Below are 5,000 nucleotides of genomic sequence, written 5' to 3'. Positions count from 1 at the left end.
GTCACCGATCAACCCGGGAGTGGGTTCTCGGGGGGGGGGGGGCGCAGAGGGGGGGTGGGGGTCCTCATGTGAGATCACACGAGTGTGAATGTGGCACCTTGGAAAACAGGCAATCAGTTTCGGAAATTGAACTGTGAACCCAGGAGGTCCCCGAGGTGTTCACGTCGGCTGGCGGAGCAGAGATCTCTGCGAGGCGGCGTCTAGGCGACGCGGAGCCAACGGCACTCTTCCACTTAACTCGTTAGAACTGATGCCCTGCTGATTGATTGATTGGATGATTGGTTGATTGGCTGGTGAGTTTTTTTCCGGGGCCAGCAGAACCCGCCCCGGGTCTCCTGACGCCGACTGAGTCCTCTTTGAAGAAGACGCTATTATCGATACCTCGCGACAGGTCATACATTTCCAATGTTTCCCCCCCGGGGGGGAGGAGGAGGAGGAGGGACGGATGGGCGACGCCGTCGGGGTGGAGTCCGTGGGAGAAGAATCAGGAGAATCAGCAGGGGGCTGAGGAGGCTCCAGAGAGAACGCCGTCCTGCCACGGAGACCCTTTGGAGGTGGCACGTGAAATCTTATCAGGGGATTCGTTTGGTCGGTCAGTCGCTTGGTTAGGGTTTGGATGCGCGTGTGTGTGTGTGTGTGTGTGTGTGTGTGTGTGTGTGTGTGTGTGTGTGTGTGTGTGTGTGTGTGTGTGTGTGTGTGTGTGTGTGTGTGTGTGTGGGGATGAGGGTTCATCGTCAGGACTTTCGACCTATGAGGAGGCTCAGTCAAATCTCTGCCGTGAGCTTATTAGCCCGGCATTATCCGCATCCACACAATTGGAGCGGATCCTCTCCACAGACACGCACGCACACACACGCACTCACATGCACATTCACATGCACACGCAACTTCACCTAGGATACATCACAGCTAGCAGCCCTGCTAGCTGTGATGTATCCTAGGTGAAGTTGCGTGTGCAGATGACCTTGTTCTGTAGTACACACACACACACACACACACACACACACACCCAGTGTCAACATGTGTCAGCGTGTTTCCTGGTGGATAACACGTCCCTTCTTCCAGGGATCATATACATGCAAATCCAGCCGTGTAATTGCACAGGCGCTGGGCTCCGCGCCGCGCCGCGTGCTGTCATGTCAATCCGCTCATTCCTGTGTGCCTCGTCTCCGTCCTGCACCAGGACCTGGTCTCCACGCGACGAGCTCCAGAAGCCGTCGTTTCCCTTCCCCTTCTGCACGACCACCACCCCGCCTCTTTCTTCTCTGTTTTCAACTCAGACAAAAGTGCCTAACGCATGTGTTCCGTGTGTGTGTTCCGTGTGTGTGTGTGTGTGTGTGTGTTCCGTGTGTGTGTGTGTGTGTGTGTTCCGTGTGTGTGTGTTCCGTGTGTGTGTGTCTGTGTGTGTGTGTGTGTGTGTGTGTGTGTGTGTGTTCCGTGTGTGTGTGTGTGTGTGTGTGTGTGTTCCGTGTGTGTGTGTGTGTGTGTGTGTGTTCCGTGTGTGTGTGTGTGTGTGTGTGTGTGTGTGTGTGTGTTCTGTGTGTGTGTGTGTGTTCTGTGTGTGTGTGTGTGTGTGTGTGTGTGTGTGTGTGTGTGTGTGTGTGTGTATGTGTGTGTTCCGTGTGTGTGTGTGTATGTGTGTGTGTTCCGTGTGTGTGTGTGCGCAACAACAAGATATCATCTCACGAGCAAAGAGGATATCTAATAGTATCACATTGTGTCAGCACAGCATATCAAGAAGAACCGCCTTTATCACATGCATAAAATGTTAACTACTTTGAAGACCCCCTACATTTAATTCATTAATATACACTAGATTATGTCGTTATTATTTTTGTTTGATATTGGAACATTTTTTCGACGGCGGCCCATAATGAGATTACTTCACAAGGTTAAATTAGGTTTATTAAAGTAGGAGTGATGTGGACCGCTAGATGCTGTAAACATGCATCTATAAACCCTTATGGAATTAATCAGCTTATAATGGCTACACTGGGCTTCACACACACACACACACACACACACACACACACACACACACACAGTGAGAACTCCACTGTGGGGAATACACACAGGTGACTTCCCCCCCGACACAGAGCACTTCCTCCAGAAGGCTTTCTGCTAGCAGAGAGATAAGGCCCCAGCGGTGGTCCTGGGGCAGGAAGACCGAGACTCTCAGACATCACACACAGCCCGCCACGTGCTCCTGCTCATTCACTACATGTGTAGCATCTGCCTCCTCTTAAACAAGCCCAGGGCATCCGGCTTACAGTGTCTCTCTGGATTTCTAGATTTGACCATTTGGCAGGGAAAATAAATCAGGGTTACACGTTGAAACAATTGCTTGGCCAGCATGTTTTTTTCCCACTGTTGCAGGTCAATTTTAAAAGTCAATTTTGACCCTGGTTAGTTTATTTAGTTAGTCAATTGTCAACTTAAACTTAAATTACCATTTGACCTTGCCGATTTGGCTGCAGCCCACTGACTGTTTAACTCTAGTAATATAAATGTTAATATAACTTCATAAAAGTCATTAGTCATTATTAACTATTAATCAAACAGAAGTTACGCAGTTAAAAGAACAAAGGCATTTCCTTCCCATCTGATTAATGGCTGGAAGTTGAACACCTAGTGTGTAGAAGGGCGTAGAAATGTGTTGCGGTTGGAAGTAAAGGAAGTTTGTGAAATAAATCGGGTTTTTTTTCATTCTGTCACTTGTTCATTTCCTCTCGCTCCTAATCTCATCTACAATGTTTTAATTACAGCCTCGAAAGACATTTTCTTAGGTGTGTGCGTGCGCGTGTGTGTGTGTGTTGCAACGTTGTGAACGAGTCGTTGATGAACATGTTAGAAAGAGGCCTTTTTTTGCCGTTGGTGTGTAGATTGGTATGATAATTATTTCTGATTAAATTAAGGAAATTAAACATATCCCCTTCAACGTGCCGGGGTGGGGGTCTCTCCTGGGGCTGAGCGGAGAGGGGGGTTTTCCAGGTGTGATCATCAGGGTGTGGATGTGGCACCTTGGAAGGGATGATTTTTTTTTTTTGTGGTAATGATATAATTTTGAAGTGTGAAAGCATGTAACGAGCAGGGCCCCTCACAGTCCTGACAGCCCACCTCGTGAGCAGCCTGGGTCTGGTGAGGGCGCCGTCAGGTTGAAGCATCAATCTGTTTCATGCGTGCGTGGTGTGTGTTGAATTAGGTTCTGTTTCATGCGTGCGTGGTGTGTGTTGAATTAGGTTCTGTTTCATGCGTGCGTGGTGTGTGTTGAATTAGGTTCTGTTTCATGCGTGCGTGGTGTGTGTTGAATCAGGTTCTGTGTCATGCGTGCGTGGTGTGTGTTGAATCAGGTTCTGTGTCATGCGTGCGTGGTGTGTGTTGAATCAGGTTCTGTGTCATGCGTGCGTGGTGTGTGTTCAATCAGGTTCTGTGTCATGCCTGCGTGGTGTGTGTTGAATCAGGTTCTGTGTCATGCGTGCGTGGTGTGTGATTCAGGAGACAAACCGTGGTCCACTTTTTTGATGCAGTCGAGTACTTTCATAACTCAAAAGGTTACGCTCAACCACTTATTTTAAGTGAATGTTATATGTTGTTCTTAATTCATTTAGTTATTCAATGTTTCCATGTTGTTTTTACACTGAGCTCAAATGTTTGTTGGTTTTTGCTGGCTAAATAAGCGGGCATCGCAACTGATCGTGGCAGAAATTATGTTAATATTAAGTTTGAACCTTCTGATCCTTTTTTCAGTTTTTCCCAAGCAAGTCTCCTTTCAGCTAGTAGTTAACGTCCGTGTACAGGGAACCTTCTGTACATATCTTGAAGTGAAGTGAAAATATATTTTTTTAAACGAGTCTAGGTCAAACATTCAGACATTCAAAGCATTCAAGGGCAACATATGTTGTTTTTGTTGATTTTATAAAATTCATAATTCTGACATTAAGCAAGGAAGTGCATTGAACACTTTCCTTGACCCGACTCCATTCACGTTTGGTTACATGAACAACAACACGGCGAGTGACGAGTAGCAGTGTTAACGTGGCCAACACGCCCACTGCATTCTGGGAAGTTAAGCCACTCTAACCGTGAACTCTGTCTTTGTTTACACAGCGCCTGTCATGATAAAGGTTCCGCCGATCTCAACTCCTATTATTGGTGGGGGGGTTCGGCAGAGTTTCAACAAGACCACATCACTGCGTGTAAACAACATTAAATATGAAAGACCATGGTGTTGTTTGCGTTATGGAAATAGATGTTATGCATACTTGAGTGAATCCCAATTGATATACGTATGTGCGAATCATCGACATGAATAAGATTGCATTTTTCGCCGTTCTGGCAGCTATTTCTATGGTCTATCTTTTTTTTGTTGTAATTTCTTTCCGTCAACCTTTTTGCCTTGTGGTTTGGGATACTTCAATGAAGACTTGTTATTGCCTTAAAAGTCCTTGGTCATGGTGGATGAATGGCCTGCTCTGATCACTGCAGCATTGGGAGCCAACCGTGGATGTGATTGTTAATGTATGAATGTAGCACTGTCTATCTTCTTCTTCCATCGTTTTTCTTTTGGTGAAAATGGGCCACCTGGGTTTGGCAGGCGCCTGTGGCTCCTGGAGCTGTGAATGTTCAGTATCCCATGTGAGGGAAAAAAAGGAAAAAGAAAAGGAGGTTGGACATGTTAATAATCACACAGAGATAGTTAAGGAAAAAAAACATATGAAATAACATACAGAACAGAACAACAACAGAACAAAACAATTCCACCGTGAACAAAATTTAAATACTGCCTTTTGAACAGCCGGTGTTCTTTGGCAAATATATAGACTGGATAAAAGCCTGGCTTTGATTAAGTTATTCATTTCATTTATTCATTTCTTTACATATATATATATATATATATATATATATATATATATGTGTGTGTGTGTGTGTGTGTGTGTGTTAATGTTGGCTCCAGCGATGGCACAGAAAAAACACCAAACCCAGTTTGCTGCCTCGCTCTC

This window comes from Micromesistius poutassou, assembly GCF_964030765.1.
Source record: "Micromesistius poutassou genome assembly, chromosome: 5".
Classification (NCBI taxonomy): Eukaryota; Metazoa; Chordata; class Actinopteri; order Gadiformes; family Gadidae; genus Micromesistius; species Micromesistius poutassou.
This window is presented reverse-complemented; position numbering follows the sequence as displayed.